This window comes from Pongo abelii, chromosome 12 (assembly GCF_028885655.2).
Source record: "Pongo abelii isolate AG06213 chromosome 12, NHGRI_mPonAbe1-v2.0_pri, whole genome shotgun sequence".
NCBI classification, from domain to species: Eukaryota; Metazoa; Chordata; class Mammalia; order Primates; family Hominidae; genus Pongo; species Pongo abelii.
In genome coordinates this window covers 68,194,020-68,212,695 of record NC_071997.2, presented here as the reverse complement: position 1 = coordinate 68,212,695, position 18,676 = coordinate 68,194,020, and the positions used below count along the sequence as shown (strand labels likewise).

The following is an 18,676-nucleotide window of genomic DNA, read 5'->3' as shown; positions in this document are numbered from 1 at the left end:
AAGAGGTCCTCAGGAAGAGAAAGTCTTGGGAGGAGGGGCAGCATGATAGATGAAACATCAGGTTGAAAAAGTCCAACTATGTTCATCCTTGGTCTCATCTTTAATATAAGCAGTTGAGAAATTAAGTTGCTCCTGCTGTGTTAGAGTGCCTTAGTTTCCCCAAATTTAGCCATGAGCAGAGAGCACATGTATATCCTAGGGGCTGCTGCTTGCAGCAGAAGATAATGCTTTTGCATGCATCTCTAAGCACAGCATGAAATGAGTCCCTAGTGGGAGGAAGCATGACCAATGAGTGTCAGATGTTCAGGCTTTCTGTGTGACTCCAGTCAGGGGCAGGGCTGCGGGTAGGTTAAGACAGGGTTTAAGGAAAGAAAGGAATTTGAAGGCAACCAGAGCTCCAGCTTAACCAACCCCACAGTATAAAATGCATAAAGAGGCAAGTGGGAAGGAGGATGAGAGGAAAGCAGTGGGATAAAAGAGTGGGGGTTGGGGGTGGGGAAGATCTTCCAAGCCATATATGAGAGCTCTTGTTTACTGGCCTGACCACTCACCAGCAGGGTGACCTTGGGCATGTTACTTAACTTTTCTGGGCCTCAATTTCCTCATTTGTAAAATGAGGATGATAAGTCTACCTAGGTCATCAGATTTTTAGTGAAGTCCAAATGAATACATGTAAAACATTCAGGTCTGTGCCTGGCAAATAGTAAGTGCTCAATAAACATTAGCCTTTAGTACATGTAGCTCAGGCTTGCTCTTATGATGTGGTTTCATTAGTTTACCTACAGTTTGTACTAAGAGAAGGCTCTTTTGGAACATGCAGAGAGTGTTTTGGAATACCCAGAGAGGCTCTAGTGGGTATTACTTCATAGTTTGAATAAAATGTATGCTTGTTCAGGGAAAGCTTGGAGATCCTTAAGAAATGTCTTTAAGAAGGATTACACCTGCCACTAAGTGTAAATTATTTGTCTAATTCAGTGTTTCAAATAAAAAAAAAATAGAAGAAAAGGCTTTCCTTACATATGTTCTCACTTGATAATATAATAGGACACTTAGGGTCTCCCTCTCTGGTTTGCTCAAAAATAAAAAGGCAATTAAAGAACTTTACAAAACATTCAGTTTCAAAAAGAAAAAAAAAAACAACACTGAGGCTGTGCATATCTTGAGAGCAGTTCCTTTCTTCTGCAGGAATGCTTTCTCATTAGCTCTTAGTTCAGCCTGCATCTGGGAGTTGGGAGGGTGTTAGTTTGAAACAGACCTCTCTGTACAAATCTGCAAAGAGATATGATCTAAGAACCCACCAGAAGGAGAAAGATGCTATGAGCTTCCAAATAACTACACGGTCAAGAACTCATAGGACCTGAAATTTGACATGTGATCAAGGCCAGCACAGGCTTTTGAGAAACACAGACAAAAGTTATTGTAAAGGTGATACATTAACTGGTTCAGTAAGAGAAGGAGGGCAATACTGTTTAAAAAATGTATTTTGGATTATTTAAATCATAAGGGAGTGAGGACTTATTTCCTTATGAGATAGCTAACCCGTTTAGGGTTAATCTTAGGTATCTCCTTGCCAGAGTAGTCAAAACAGTTGGTACAAGGTCATTTTCGATATAAACCAGAAATAGCATGGAGGCATAATTATTATATCAAAAATACAAATCACAGCAAACAAATTTTTCTAGAGACTCAGTTATGGTTTTGGTCAGGAAAAGAATCGTTGGCATATTTTCACTAGAGTCTAGCTTCATAGGGTAACCTAGGGGTGGGACTAGTACTGAAGTTACTGGAAAGTCACTGTTATTTGGTGTTTCTTCTAAAGTCTATCATTAATATGTCTCTGACAGAAATTAACTCTGCAAAAAGCGCTGTGAAGAACCTGGGTTTTAATCCAGGGTTTTGCAAGTTCATACACCTGGCAGTGGCCTAAGGCGCAGAAGGACCAAACTGAAGTGGGTTGTTACTAAATTGTTTGCATTCAACCTTAGTTTTCTTCTTATTAAAAATGTTTTCAGGGCAAATAATTGCTAATGCTTCATAAATAGAAAAAAAAATTAAAGTTACAAATCAAATTGCCGTAGTTCATAAGGAAGGAGAGAATTAAAAAGAAAAAGAAGTTGAACTCTATCATTTGACAGTTTAGGATCAGAACCTGGGAGCTTGGATCTTGCCATCAGTAACAGTGTGATCCTGAATAGATAAGTTAGCTTCCCTACATAGGAAGCTGAGTAAGTAATAATCTTTCTGTTACACATTTAGAATACTTTGTGAACATTTCTACTGTGTTTACACAACACAAAATAAAGTGATTGCTGATTATTTGGTTTAGGTGATTGGTGAAGTTGGCAGAATCAGCCAAGACAAGCCTGAGATTCATTGTCCTTGACTTGTCTGCCTTGATTACTTACATGGGTCTTAATTAGCCAACGGATTGCAGACTTCCTTTCATTTTGTGCTCAGCAAATTTGACAGCAGAGTTTTTTTCCTCTCTGGTGGAAACAAGCAATATTTATATTGCTAAGGTCTAAAAAAAAAATTTAAAAGATGATTAAAAAACTAGAGAGTAGGAAATTTTAGTTTACTGAACCTCTGCTTTCTTTTTCCTTTCTCCCAAAGTGTGGCTCCTCATTTCCTTGGGTCACCTGTTTCACTTCTAAACCAATGACTCTCAAATTTGAGGGAGGATCAGACTCACCTGGAGGCTGGGCCCCACCCCTAGAGTTTCTGATTCAGCGGGTCTGGGGTGGGACCTGAGAATTTGCACTTCTGACAAGTTCCCAGTGATGCTGCTGCTGCTGCTGGTCCAGGCACCACAGTTCAAGACCCACAGACGGAACTGGCCTCCTGTCAGTTTCTGAATTGCCCCCGTAGCCATGGATCCACCCACAGCCTTCATCTCTGCCTTGGGCTCTTGCTTCCTTCACTGCCTGTCTCCACGTGGATCCCAGGACTCTCTGGGAGCTCCCAGCTGGGAGCTAAGGTGCAGGAGGCCTAATTCCCCACACCCCCTCAAGCACATAACATATATGTTTTTAAATGAAAGGATAGAGAACAAAAGGGAATTACAAGCAGGAGTGACTAATTTGAAACTGAAACTAAATATAATTGCTCTGGAACACTCTTCCTCAACCTTTTTTTTTTTTTCCTTATCACCCTTCCCCCAAAGGAGACCTTTAGACATTTTGTTTTCCTAATTGTACTCCACCCCAACCTTTACTCAACTCATGAAATTTAAACTCCACAGATACACTGTATATTTGCTTATTTACTGTGGCCATTTGGAGGGCCACAAGCCATTATAATATCTAAGATTTTGTTCATCCACCGAGAACCAATATTTGCCCCCTTGCAGATGATAACATTCCTATTGACAAATGCATTTTCTAGTCAAGCAAGGTAAAATCAGTAAACAATGGGAACTGTTCATGGGTTCCTCTGTAGGCACACTGCCCTTCTCAATCTCGCTCCAGTGTTATCAAGGCTTCTCTTGTCTCCTCCGTCTGAGAATGGCCTATTCTTCAATTTTCTTAGTGCTGATTCTCTGCTGCTCTCGTTTTTAGAAAAACTCCATCCCATTCTTTTACCCTCAGGTCTAGAAAGTGATAGAGGAACAATAAAGCCACCTAAGAGATCTACAACTCTCTGTTTTCCTTCTTAGTTCCTTACCAACTGACTTCAGGGATGAAACTCTGCCAAAGGGGGAAATTATATTAAAATCAGTACCAGATGCTTCCCTCCTTTTGTCTGACCAGGTAGTCTAATGATACCACAACAGCATTGCCCAAGGTCTGAGTTATTCAGTCAAGAATAGCCCCATGGGGACTTTATCAGGACAGTCAATGGGAAGCTCCAACCCTTCAGGAAAGGTCCCCTCAGGGTTTCTTCACTGCTGAGATGTGCAGAAGTTTCTCATTCTCCCTGCAAGCTTTGGGTGGGTGAATATGAGAACATCTCCTTCACCTCCCTCTCCCTCCCCACCCCTCCCTCCCCACACACAGACACCACAAACACACACATGCAAGCATGCACAAAGAAAAAGCAACAATTCTCAGAGACCGAATAGAAACCTTTTTTTTTTTTTTTTCTAAATACAACTGGGAGTATTTGTCCAAATTCCTGTGCCCACAATGGAGATAGACTTTTACATTTTTTATGCAGAACACTTTCATTTCCCTTTCTCCTGTTGCCAGATAACACCCTAACTCCTGCTGTGAGAAGCCCATTAGAACATCTTGCCAAACAACAGAACCCTCTACCCCAACTAGAACTGGAGCTGGAAATTGGGGCTTTTTCTTCACTTGGGGTCATTATTTCCTTTAGTGAGCTCTAAAGTAGAAGAGGAAGCTTAGGCCTTGTTAGCCACCTGCCCACAGTAAACACCTGGAGAGATAATGGCAGGTGGTATGCTAGGAAAGTATTGTGCTGCTAGTCACATTTTTTAAAAAATGGAAGTCTGTTTTATTAGGATGGTATATGTACTTTTGTGCCTCTTCTAAATGGAAAAATGGAAGAAATATCACTTAATTCACTGGATAAGATCTTATATCTAGCACAGTTGATGGATTACCAGCCAAGACTCAAAGGAGGCAGATGGCGAATGCTTGGGCTGAAAATCATATCTCTAGCAGATCGGAAACGGTGGCTCTATTACAATAGCGTCAACCTGCCATCTTAGTGACTCCTACTTCCAGGCCTGGGAAAGATGTTAAAGGTATCCTGATCGAGCCTGCTCATCTATACTGAGGAGTGAGATCCAGAGGGGCATAACATGGTTTGTCCAGGGTCAGCCAGGTGAAACGGAAAAGAGCCAGAGCCCAAAACTAAGGTCTTCTGATTCCTACCTGGATGGATCCTTCCTTCCTTTCTTTCTTTTTCTTTTTCTTTCTTTCTTTCTCTTTCTCCCTTTCTCTTGCTCTTTCTTTCTCTCTCTCTCTTTCACAGGGTCTTGCTTGCTCTGTTGTCCAGGCTGGAGTGCAGTGGTGAGATCTCAGCCTTCTGCAACCTCTCCCTCTTGGGCTCAAGTGATCCTCCCACCTCAGCCTCCCAAGTAGCTGGGACTACATGCGCACACCACTTATGCTCAGCTAATTTTTTTCTTTATTTTTTGTAGAGATGGGATTTTGCTATATTGCCCAGGCTGCTGGATGGTTCTTTCTACTACACCAGGACACTTCCTCCATTTCCTTCTTCCTTTGTGGTAAAGTCAGGATTATGGTTTCTTCACAGATATTACTGAGATGTGTTAAATCTACAATAGAAAAATCTGAAAGGTCTGTCTGGGTTTAGGCTCCAATTTCCTGAAGAATTAAAAGAAGCAGGATGACCTTTTTGGCTTATGAATTGGAGTGGGGATAGGAGAGACCAAAAAGGAGACCAGAGGTTTAGGACAGCTTTCCTATGTTTTCAAGAGCCTCAGAGTGAGAACCCCAAAACATCTTCCTATGCTGCCGCATGACCAACATGAAAACTAAGTAAGGAAAAAAGGAAGCTAGGGGTGAGGGCAGGACAGATTTCCCTTTCCTTCTCGAGTTCCTCTTCTAGCATGTGAAACTCTAAAAGCAAGATTCAATGACATCAGCATCTTTGGTGAAAAGGCAGACAGAAGTGGAGGGGTTACAAGAGAGGAATTAGCGACCTTGACGTGCCTGACCTAATGAATACAACATAGGCATCCCACAGCTTACTTAGTGGAAGCACCATCTGAAGGTGGCCTCAGTTGCAGGGTTTGAGCCCAGATTAAGCTGTAACTTGACCTAATTCAAAATAAAAAAATAGTAAGCTTTGATTATGTGCCAGGTAAGTGTTGTAGGAAATAGAAAGACAAATATGACATGGATTCTGATTTCAAGGGGTTTATTATTATCTAGGAGAGAGAGAGAGAGCTATATACAAACTACTAAGATACAAGACAGAATGTGACTGTGCTATTAAAAAGTTAAAAACAAAGTTCTCTGGAAGCCTGAGGCTATGGCTGCAAATGAGCTCTCAGCCAGTATCCTGTGCATTTGGGCCACCATCAGATGTTAGAGAAGGCAGAAGTGAAGGGCCTATGCTAGGGAGCAGGTGGAAGTAGTTGGGGGATTTGGTGATAGAGAGGTTTTCCATTGACTGAAGAAGCAGCTACTTCTAAGTAGTCATTTGTCATCATTGAGGTCAATTTTCAATTTTAGTTTATGTATTTGCATTCCTAGTTTTGGTGAAATCCCTCTTCCTACTCACAAATTTGTGCTTGTAAATGACCAGTTGTTCTTTTCACTTGGGCAGTTAAGCAACAAAAAGCTTGCATGTGCAAATTCAGGGGTTTGGAGGCAAACACAACGGTGTTAGTGGTTGCGTAACCCCAAACTGGGAAATGGAAAAACTAAGAGACAACTGTGAAAATCATTACTAATGTTTTCTTTCTGAACTATCAAGAAATAAAATTATTTATTTGGTTTTTGGAACATGATAGATGGGGTAGAAAGTTTCCTTAGACAAAAGACATGGTGATTTTCTTTTCTTCTCTTTTTTTGAGATGGAGTTTTGCTTTTGTTGCCCAGGCTGGAGTGCAATGGTGTGATCTCAGCTCACCGCAACCTCCACCTCCTGGGTTCAAGCGATTCTCCTGCCTCAGCCTCCCAAGTAGCTGGGATTACAGGCATGCACCACCATGCCTAGCTAATTTTGTATTTTTAGCAGAGACGGGGTTTCTCCATGTTGGTCAGGCTGGTCTCGAACTCCTGACCTCAGGTGACCCGCCCGCCCCAGCCTCCCAAAGTGCTGCGATTACAGGCGTGAGTCACTGTGCCTGGCCAGGACATGGTGATTTTCTAAGTCGCTTATGCCTTGTTATTTGACTCAGTAGGGTCTACATTAAAAATGAAAAAATACAACGACAACAAAAACCCAAATCACAAGATCTGGAATATTTTTGGCCATTCCATTTCAGTATAAATGGGTCTAGAAATAAAGCCTAGGCACACCCTGGATATCGAGTTTGAGGTTTTGTATGGCAGAGATGGCCAATGATTCATCAAAACTTTACCCTCCTCTTTTCATAGTGGAGTTATTGCTGGGAGGTGGCTTCTAAGATGGAGGCTACATTTTTTAGCATGTCCTACCTTCCTGACTCCCTGCATCCAGGTGGTCATCGATAAAATGTGACAGAAGGTGTGCATGTCTCTTTTTCTAGGTCCAGACTTTTAAGAAGCGAGTGGGGGCATCTTCATTTTCTCTTCCCCATCTGCTGGCTGGATGCAGATGGGGAGAACCACAAGATGGAAATAGCCTGGTTTTTAAAATAATCACACAGAGGAAAGCTGCCTACAAACCAGGCACACTTGCATTGAAGTATTACATGAATGAGAAACAAAATTCTAGTTTTAGGTAAATTGTATCTGCTACCTGTAGAGCTACATGGGTCTTCTGTGGTGAGCTTCTCTGGAGGAAGAGCATCCTTCCTGTCCACTGATGTTGGGCTTGGTCATCTGACGTGCTTTGGCTAGTGGAATGTGAGCAGACGTGCTGTAGACCGCATTCCAGCAGAAGCTTCAAGAGCTATTGCATGACTCCACCATGATCCTTTCTCCTGTTCTAGAACAGCAGTTAGCCTGGATCCCATATACAGAAGGGGCATTTAGGCTGGATCCCAGATAAAGAAGACAAGTGGAGCAGAGGGGCGACTGACACGTAGCCAACATATTCCATAGCAAAACATAAACCTTTGCGGTTGATATGGGGATTGCTTGTCACAGGAGAATAACCTAGCAAAAGCTGACCAACAGATTGTGCTAAACCGCTGACATTTTAATAGTTATCTAGGCTAGCATTTGGTGTTACCCTACCAAACTAGAAGGATTAAGTGTGTGGTAAACTGGGGAGTGGGTAACAGCGAACAAGATATCATAAAACATTTTTGTTTTAAAGTACAATTAAATGCAAAATACTCTAATGGAATTAAAAGTCATAGTAAACCAGCCTGAGCAACATGGCGAGACCCTATCTCTACAAAAAAAACACAAAAAAATTAGCCAAGTGTGGTGGCACACACCTGTAGTCCCAGGTACTCAGAAGGATGAGGTGGGAGGATCACTTGAGCCCAGGAGGTTGAGGCTGCAGTGAGCCCTGATTGTGCCACCGCACTCCAGCCTGGGCGATAAGTGTGACCTTGTCTCAAAAAAATTATTAAATATTAATTGACAAATCACAACCTGGTAAAACGGCAGACCAATAAATTCATTTTCAAGCACAAATTGAATAATGCAACATTAACGTAATGGACCACTCTCTGGCTCCATGGAGCTATCTGACTTCTGCCAATTGAAAGTTCTTGGTAGAATCTGAAGAGGTGGGTGGATTGATGCCTAAACATAGAGATGATCCTATAAAGATTCCTCTGTTTCTGCAACCCCAGTACAACCTGACTCTGCCCACAACTCCCTTCATGGACTGTCACAGGAGAAGGATACCAGAAGGGTGCAGATAGGGTGATGCAACAAAGATGCATTTAAACTTGTCATTTTTGCATGAGACTGAACCCATCACAGGGACTAACTATTGAAGAAAAGGGCAGGGTCATTTTGGAGCTCCAGAACACTTGGAGATGGCATACCTGGTGAGTGTCTGGAGATGGGATGTGGGAAGGGGTAGAAAGAAAAGCTTGTGATGGAACCAAAGTGATACAACTGCCCAGAGGCCCTAATCAGCTAATACCTGGGGACCTTGGGCAGGTTACTCTTATCCCTCACTTGATCAACAGGATGGTTATGAATAAGAGATGAGTAATTTAAAAAAATAATTTAAAAATGGTGTCATAAGAAAAAAAAATGAAAATATGCTCCGCTGGTTGAAAAAAAGTCTGTCGTATTCTTTTCTTTTTTCCTATATTTCATTATGACCAGGGAATTTATTTCCACAAACAATAAGTTAATAAAAAATAGTGAAGACATAAAAATAGTTATTCATAAGCTAGAGAATAATAATGTCCTTGGTGATGTCTGATTGAGTTGCAGAAGGCATGAGTTTGCCACCAACAGCTCAGTCACCTCCATGCTCTCCACCACAGGAATGTGGGATGAGGGGGTCTTGTCATACGCAGTGCTACCCAGCTCTTTTAAAAATCTGGTTGGCTCTGTCACGTCATACTCTGGCTGTGGTTTCACTTGGGTGACACTGGCCATTCATTCAACATATTCCATTTGGCAGATATCTTCCATTTTTACCCTAGTGACAGTCTTTTACGATTACTTAACTTGGCAGCCTCTTTGTGATGTTAATGGATGTTTTCTAAACAGGAAAGGTGGATGGTGACAAGGACCTGGCTTAGCTCCTCACTGCATATCATATCACATCCCATTTTGGCTGATCATCAAAAATACTCCCAAACCATGCCATCAGCTCCAAACTTTATTTGAAGAAATTTATGTGGAAAGTTAACTATATTATTACGAGACTAGTCTTAATTTCTTCCTTGTTTTATTAAGAAATTAAATGTATGAAAATTAGGAGGTTAGTGTATCATGGGAGTTGAAACCGTGGCAGCAGCATGTAAAGTCTATGTCTGGGAATGGTTGAGGCCAAGAGTCAGACCGTGCAATGCTTAGCATTGCGGACTTCAGGGAATAAAACGGATATAAAGATAACTAGGCTGCCAGGCACAGTGGCTGACTCTTATAATCCCAGCACTTTGCGAGGCCAAGGCAGGTGGATCACTTGAGGTCAGGAGTTCGAGACCAGCCTGGCCAGCATGGTGAAACCCTGTCTCTTCTAAAGAAAACCACAAAAATTAGCCGGGCAAGGTGGCAGCTATCTGTAATCACAACTACTCAGGAGGCGGAGGCACGAAAATCATTTGAGGCTGAGGCATGAAAATTGCTTGAACTCGGGAGGTGGAGGTTGCAGTGAGCCTAGATTGCCACTGCACTCCAGCCTAGGCGATAGAGTGAGACTCTGAAAAAAAAAAAAAAAGAGACAACTAGGCGATAACTTTTGCCCCTTTCTTTCTGTTCTTTCATTTGTAAGGTAGTTAATAAAGTCCATTTAGTTACTACCAAAAATGCATTTAAAAGTGTTAAACTACAGCCAAAGATTTATTCTTTTAAAATGCATTGAAATGTTTTAAAATACAGCAAAAGATTTATTTTTTAAAAAATACCAAATATTGGTGTCAACATAGCACAATTATTGTAATTCAAACTTTGGATTTTGTTGGAAGTGTTTTTGCATTCGTATTACTATTATGTACTTACAGCCTGACCTTTCTTTTTTCCTAGAAGAGCAAATTGGAGTTAGAGGTGAGGGAAGTGGCAAAACAGGAGGCTATAAAATTGATGAACAGCCTGTAGGGACACAAGAAACTAAATATTGATCTTTGTTCTTTCAGTGAGGACTCTTGCGTTTCTAAGGATGTCATTACAGCCATGGCAGTATTGGTTCATCCGATCTGCTATTCAGCTGTGGTTGCTCTCAGCATTGAAAGGACGCTTTGTTCATGGGGTCAGCTGACGACCAGGGAGTTTTCTAAAGTGAGACTTATAGTGAGAAAATTCCTCTCCATATGTTATGTGAGATATTTGGGGTATGTAGGACTGTGAGGTAAGGAATACAGTTTGCTTTAAAAAATGACACAACTAAAAAAGATGGCATAGCTTATACATTCAAATTAGTGTTATTCTTCCAGGAATCATAGTGGGAGATATGAACTTATCCTAGTAAAGACATCATTTTGCAAAGCATTTTGGAACTCTTTATCTTAGAGTTGCCTTCAGAACCAAGGTTAGGGTCTGTAGACCACTTGGGACTAAATACTTAGTGTTTTATTTCAATTTTTAGCCACGACACAGAAGATTGATTACTTATTTTTCTCCCTTCTAGATGTAACTCCAAATAACTTGGGATATTTAAAAAAATTAAATCTATTCATTTACTCATTCATCCATAGATTCATTTTTTCTATAAGTACTCATTGAATGCCCCTGCATGTCAGGCTCTGTGTTAGAAGTTGAGGATTCTGTGATGCATAAGACAGAAACAGTTCCTGCTCTCTTGCAGCTGATATAATAAGAAAGACAGACCAAAACCACCCCGCCACAACATCTAACAAACAAATTAATAAAACACTTCAGAGCTGGGATAAGAGGTATGAAGGCAACAGATAAGGGACTGAGCTAGAGAAATAACAAGAAGAGAAAAGTAGGCTGGGTTGGAATGGGAATGGTGACATTTAAGCACAAACTCAACCTTAAAGGAGGTATCTTTGCCACCACTGGGAGTATTTATATGAATAAACTTTAATTTTGAAGGACAAATTTCTCCATTGTGTAGATATCTTTCTTTCTTTGCAACTGAGACGGAGTCTCGCTCTGCCGCCCAGGCTAGAGTGCAGTGGTGCTATCTCGGCTCACTGCAAGCTCCGCCTCCCGGGTTCATGCCATTCTCCTGCCTCAGCCTCCCGAGTAGCTGGGACTACAGATGCCCGCCACCACGCCCAGCTAATTTTTTGTATTTTTAGTAGAGACGGGGTTTCACTGTGTTAGCCAGGATGGTCTCGATCTCCTGACCTCATGATCTGCCTGCCTCGGCCTCCCAAAGTGCTGGGATTACAGGTGCGAGCCACTGAGCCCGGCCTGGGGTGTCATTTTGAAGCTATGTGAATTTCCTGTTTTCTGACAACATTTTAATGCCAAAAGATTTACCCAGTTTCATAGCGACTAAGTCACAGAACCGTGACTGTGGTAGGAAGCTATATCTCCTATTCTCAGTCTCATGTACTTCCACTCGGCCACACTTGTCCCATTCATAGTACGTGGACATTTCAGGAGAGGTTTGGAGAAGTCAGGGTGCTAAGAAAATCTAGGTGCTATTTAGACCTTTATAGTTTATTAAATTAATTGAATAAGAAAAGTTTCATTAGAAGTTCCCATTTTGTGGGAAATAATTAGATTTCCCTTGATGTGGCTAAGGAATAAATGGCAATACTACTAGATAAGTAAATTATTGCTATTGTTACTCAAAAGAAACAGATGTATGGCCAAGTTTCCTGCCCCCAAATATTCTTAAAGAAGCTTGGATCCTGTTTCCTTTGCCCTTTGTCACTTTGAATGCCAGTGTAGATTTACTGGATAAAGACTCTTTGCTGGGCATGAGTAAAAATATCTTTCTTTAGAATCGTTAACCATAACTTTATATCTGGTGGATTAATGTTCACTTTTATTTTTTAAACCAGACCAGACATGGTGGCTCACGCCTGTAATCTCAGCACTTTGGGAGGCCGAGGTGGGTGGATCACTTGAGATCAGATCAAGACCAGCCTGGCCAACTTGGTGAAACCCTGTCTCTAATAAAAATACAAAAAATTAGTTGGGCGTGGTGGTGTGCACCTGTAGTCCCAGCTTCTCAGGAGGCTGAGGCACGAGAATTGCTTGAACCTGGGAGGTGGAGGTTGCAGTGAGCCCAGATCGTGCCATTGCACTCCAGCCTGGGTGACAGAGCAAGACCTTGTCAAAAAAAGAAAAAAACCACACACACATGGTGGTGGCTTTTATGTGAATCAAATCCCTTTTCATGAGCCTTCTAACCCTTAGGAGCTGTCCCAAAGACTTCCTGTGGCAATGTAGTCTGTGGGGTAATTGTATTAGGATAATAGGGTTGAAACATTTCATAATTTAATGAGTTTGTGGATTTCTTATTCCCAGAATTAAAAAGAACCTCTATGAATGTCAAATTTAGTAATTATCAAACTGAACAGAATTTGGCTCTATATAACCAACTGGCACACACACTGTAGATAACAGCATGATTTGGTATTTATAAGGAGCCTATTCCCCCTGCTCCTACCCTTAGACATCAGAAATTCATGAAATGTAAAGCCTTACATAATTCTGTAAATAAACTCACTTATCTGGAATGTTCCTATCCTCTAAATTAGGTATTAAAGAAGAGATATCATTCTTTTGGGACAGGCCTTCGGCTTTCCCTAAAATGATGTGGCTATGTATGGCCCGGAATACAAACTGGCTAGAATTTGATGGAATTTAATGAATAACAACAACAACAAGAATAAAACGCCAAGTCTCCTTGGTGTGAGAGCAATAAACAATTGAATTCTTGGCAAAGAGATGAAAATAGGATCTAGTCCTTAAGTGGTCTAAGGCCTAGCGGATTCCTTCTGACCTTAGGTTACATACATTTGGGTTGATTTGGATTAGAAACATGAAAGTACAAATTTTGCCTTTAATTACATATTTTTTTCAGTAGTACTCTTGCTAAATGTCCAAAGAAATATAGAGCTAGACAATAATAATAGCTTAGATTCATGTCGCAAGTGTTTTACATGGATATCTTTTAACCCTCACAAATAACCCCAGAAGGGATACTATTATTATTTTCCCCTTTGAAAAATGAAGAAACTGGGATCCAGATATGCTAGGCAACATCCTGTAGAATAATCTGGCTGCAAACCCAAACAAACAGAATGACTGCAGAGTCTGAGATGATAAGGACAGGTAATACCATCTCCCAAACTCTGCTGCCTCTCCACTAAGGGGTAGCAGATTGATAGCAAGACCCTTTTCATAGGAGGATCACTAAGTGCTTTGCTTGAATGTAATGATAACTTCCCCCAGCAATCCTTTGGTGTGGTTTATAGTTTTGTTTTGTTTTTGAGACAGAATCTCACTCTGTCACCCAGGCTGGAGTGCAGTGGTGCGATCTCGGCTCACTGCAACCTCCACCTCCCATGTTCAAGCGATTCTCCTGCCTCAGCCTCCCAAGTAGCTGGGATTAAAGGCATGCTCCACCACGCCCAGCTATTTTTTTGTATTTTTAGTAGAGATGGGGTTTCGGTATGTTGGCCAGGCTGGTCTCAAACTCCTGGCCTCAAGTGATCCGCCTGCCTTGGCTTCTCAAAGTGCTGGGATTCCAGGTATGAGCCACCATACCTGGCAGACTGGAGTGCAGTGATGCCATCTCAGCTCACTGCAACCTCTGTGTCCCAAGTTCAAGGGATTCTCATACCTCAGCCTCCCGAGTAGCTGGGATTACAGGTGTGAGCCACTGCACCCTGCCTGGTGTGGTTTAAAAACCAAGAACTGGGCTGGATGTGGTGGCTCATGTCTGTAATCCCAGCACTTTGGGAGGCCAAGGTGGGTGGATAACTTGAGGTCAGGAATTTGAGACCAGCCTAGCCAACATGAGGAAATCCTGTAATCCCAGCTTCTTGGGAGGCTGAGGCAGGAGAGTCACTTGAACCCAGGAGGCAGAGGTCGCAGTGAGCCAAGATCACGCCACTGCACTCCAGCCTGGGTAACAGAGCGAGACTCCATCTAAAAACAAAACAAAACAAACGAACAAATGAACAAAACCAAGAACTGACTAGAGGCCCATCAAATGGAAAAATGATTTGTGTTAAGGCACTCCTTGCAAAACTGGCAGATAGGGGCAGAAAGAGAAGAGGCTCTTACCTTCACTGCTGGGACTTCCCCAATGGCCAGTACTCTTCTGAACTCCACATAGTGAAAGACAAATAGCATTCTTTCCAGTCAGTGTGCTCATTTGCTACTCCTTCTGCATTTCTCCCTAGGGGCCAAAATTCCTGGCAAAGAAAAATAAAACCAGGATCATAGCCATAGAAATCAGATTATAAAATTGCTTCCTATCTGAATTCATATTCTAACCTTTCTTTAGTGCTTTCATAAACCATCCCAGACTGATAGAATTATCTTTTTTATGACTCATGGATATATTTTACTTTGCCATTTTTATCCTCTTTACTTTCAGGGAGAAGATCAGATGATGAAGAAGATTCACCCTTAGTGCTACATAAGATTTTATTTTACCCTAACTTGTGGACTATGGACCTAAAAAAAGAAATATATTCAGCTTAGTATTATGTATAAGAAATACTTTTCAAAGTTTTACAAAAACATAATCCAATGATAAAATTTATTTATTTAAAAAGCATTTGTTGAATTCTTTCTAGGTGTCAAGCACTGAAGTAGATTCTGAAGATACAAAAATAAATAAAACATTCCTGCCCTCAAGACACTTACACTCTTATGTGTAACATTGTGTGACCATTCATCTGGGCCTTCCTGAGACAGTCTTGGTTTACACTTGTTTTCCCAATGTATGTATAAATAGCACCCCCTTTCACTCTCAAGTGTTCCTTTTTAGATGATAAATTATATATATCCTAGTAATAATATTTCCCACTAGATGATGTTTTTAAAATACTTGTAATTCTTGGATATAAATAAAAAGTACAAACAGTGAAGGACCAAAAATGTACTTGACACTGTCTTCATTTTGGAATCACTATTTCTGTCACTGAGCGTCAGTTTAAGTCACTTCATTGGGAAAATGTGAACTTGGTTCACATTATTTTTGTTGTGGTTTTACATTGTTTTACAAAATGCAGCTGCTGTCCAATCTCTATAGGGAAGAAGAAATGAATGGCTAGAAAACTTAGGAAGATGAGAGAATACTGCAATAAATGGAGATCAGAGTATGTATCATATCATATACTCAACTCCAGTTTTGGTACAGGCCAAAGATGAATAGGGCACAGAGGTCTTTAAGGGCAAAAGCAGTGTCGGGTAGAGCAGTCAAAGCAATGGCTGAAGGCAGTTGTTGTCAAGGACCTCTGATCTTAGAATTCAACCTGGCATGTGGCTTTCCCTCAGACTCCGGTTTCTACTCCATTTCTAAAAACACTCAACTCAATGGTTTTTAAAACTATCCGCGATGTACTTTTGTGAAAGGTTGGTGTTTGCAGAACTTCTCATTACACATCATTCTGTGTAGTGTTGTCTGATTATGTATACGTATGTATTTTGATATTAAAGACAGACTATTTTTAATTTCCTTTGGATATGTTTGGAGAAACTCCTAACTGTTGCTATGCTGCTATGGAAACAGTATCCACGTATACTGACATGTTTACAATTGCTTAAAACACTATAAACTTTCCAGGGCAAAGGCAAACAGCTTACTTCTATCAAAGTTGCTCCGTGCTTTCCTTTTTTTATTAGTTTATTTATTACTCTCAGCCCCATGTTGGAATCTGTTTCATCTGTGCCTGCATTAAAGAGATTTTTTTTTTTTTTTTGCTGACCTGCATATTCGTTTAATTGATTTCACATTCACAACTATAGTGGTGCTGAAAGCCAGGGAAAAATTTTCCCTGAAATAAAAAATATTCCTTGTTAGGAATTAAGAATTGAATACCTGCTAGTTTCCTAGATGAAAAATGGAAAGAATACTTCTTGAGAGTATGTTGACAATCTGTCTAGAATTTTCAAGTGTAGGAGACTTTGAAAGTAGCTTAAATGTAATGATTGTAATTATTATTTGTGTATACAAAATGAATTTAAGGACTATTCTAATGGCTAGGAAACATGCAAACCTAAAGAGGAGGTTTATTGCTTTTTTTCAAGCATAGGAAAAACTAAGTGGCTGAGAATCTTTACAATTTTTGGAGAAAAGAATCTTAACAAAACCACAGGAATGAAAGTGAATAAGAACCTGTTTGTTTGAAGACATCAGAAAAGTGGTTTTTGTCAGGGCTGTTTTCTAGGAGGCAAAAAATATTTGAAAGTAGAATCTATAATTGTGACTCATACAGCAGTGGGTCCCGATTACATAAAAAAGGCACACACGCTCTAGTAGAGCATATTTTTTAATAGAATTTTAAAGCCAGAGTACTTTCTCCTTTAAAATCTCTTTTCCAAAATTTGATACCTATTTTGCATAAGTATACAGTAAAACGAATTTAGGCTGTCACGATGGAGTCTACTTTCCTCTCTCTTCTACTGAAATCTCCTTTTTGTCATCTTCTTGAAATGGTCATTTTAAGTCACATATAAAAAACAAAACAAAACACCAAATAGAAGTTCTATGGGAATGGAAATGATTCACGGAGAGCTGGTTGCAGCAGGGAACCTCCCATAGAGCTTGCACCTGGAGATCAGGGCTCCGTAGAGCCAGTACTTCCCCCTGACCCAGGCCCCTTTCCAGCAGTGTTTATACGCTTTCTCCGCTTCAGCTGATCAGAGGATATTCCATTCTAAGCCTTTCATGGGACAATGTTTATGTGATTTTTTTTTTTCTTCTTCTCTGTGGGGAGGATTCCTCCCTGCCTCTTGGAGCTTAGCAGCACTAAGAAATGTCATCCTAAGGTCACATTTAGATTAAAACCCAGTAAAACCTGATGGACTTGTTATATAGCAAGTGACTGTGAGGGACACTCACAGTATGATGACTGTGGCTTGCTAGCCTACCATGGGGACAGGAGCAAGGGTGGGTCACAGGAGGTCCTAACGGGGAGGCGAATCTGCTTTAGCAGCAGCTCATGTCAAGAGGCTGGGTGTTACGGCATTAATTCTCCTGGGTTGGGAGCCTGGGCAGGGTGGGTGTCAAGTGGCTCTGGCAACTGGACCCCTTCGGGGTTACCCTCAGGATCAGGATGAGAAGGGGGAAGTCAGGGAGGAGCAGCAGCATGGTTTACGCAGACAGCACCCCAGGCAGCCACGAACCGGCTTGCTCCGTTCAGATTTCTCTTAAACAGCAGTTTTTCCGTTTCTGTTCTATGGCCTCTGAGGGAATTTCCCAAATTAACCTTCACTAAGCTTTCCTGAGGGACTGTTTTTGAGGGCTGATGGGGGGATTTCCCCCTTTTGACCACACTGTTGCCCGGAGACTTATTGCTGCTCTTCATCTGGGGATTTTCTCACTGGCATTTTGCTACTTCCTGTTTCCCAAGAGTCTCTGCTCTCTGGGAACTGAAGAGTTATCAAGAGAAGGGGACAAACAGCCTTTAGGAAAAAGGGGAGGAGGGTGTATTTTTACACCCTCCTTTAGTTCTTTTCTACAGTAACATTGGATTTGAAAATCAGGCCCAGGGAGCTTGCTGAGAGCTTTGGATTGATTATACTAAACATTCCACAGGAACTTGAGTTGTACGGTGTAATCACAAATCACATAAATGATTGTTTTATTAGAATATCTTTCCTCTATTTGGGATGGTTAGAAACTCCGGTGTTAAAAGAAACCACTAAAGAAATCATTACTCCTTTTACTTAGTGAAAATGCACCAGTTGTTGAAAGTTTCCTGTGTGTCAGCCATGGCACTGGGGCTTTGCATACATTTCTCATTTGATGCTAGCAACAACCTGGAGGAGTAGGGCTTATTCAGACTCATTTAACAGATGAGCAAACCAAGCCTCGAAGAGGCTCTGAGAGGTTAACTGACAACCACATTTTCCCGGCTGGTATTAAGCAAAGCTCCAATTCTGTGGATTCCTAAAGTCTATGCTCATATTTACTCAGCTACTTTGTATTGAATTGGGGATTTGTTTCATGGGTCTTTTAGGTGCTATTACCAGGAAAGCAGCGGGAGAGACCCCGAGAAGAAGCAGATCCCCAAAACCAGAGGTGAAAATATTTTAGGGAGCAGTATTGATAGTCCTTGGCTTAACCCTGTGCACTTGCCAGGCCCTTTTGCCATGTCACCTGCAAAAAGCTGCTGACTTGAAAGGTGACAGGAATAAATATATAAAAGAAGCTTCAGTTGAATGAATTCATTAGTTTTTTCTCTTAGAGAACCTTTCCACCTAACCACTGCTGTCACCTTGCTACTTCCTACCCTAGCTTTGTACATTTTATCAAGGGTATAAGAAATAATTCCCCTGGGGACAGGTCCCAG

General features: G+C 41.2%; 2 long non-coding RNA genes across 3 annotated transcripts in view; one reads left to right on the top strand and one right to left on the bottom strand.

Moving 5' to 3' along the window:
• LOC129057690 (uncharacterized) overlaps window positions 1–2,015 on the top strand; it is a 14,797-nt gene extending 12,782 nt beyond the window's left edge. For both annotated transcript variants that reach the window (XR_008522402.1, XR_008522403.1), the window contains exon 4: window positions 1,845–2,015. This is a non-coding gene — a long non-coding RNA (uncharacterized LOC129057690). The remainder of the gene's footprint in view (window positions 1–1,844) is intronic.
• The window catches only part of LOC112132044 (uncharacterized), a 20,208-nt gene extending 1,532 nt beyond the window's left edge, over window positions 1–18,676 (bottom strand). The window contains exons 1-5 of the long non-coding RNA XR_002913883.2: window positions 16,498–18,676; window positions 16,201–16,296; window positions 14,436–14,566; window positions 5,648–5,750; window positions 2,406–2,521 (exon numbers count right to left, since the gene is read on the bottom strand). This is a non-coding gene — a long non-coding RNA (uncharacterized LOC112132044). The remainder of the gene's footprint in view (window positions 1–2,405; window positions 2,522–5,647; window positions 5,751–14,435; window positions 14,567–16,200; window positions 16,297–16,497) is intronic.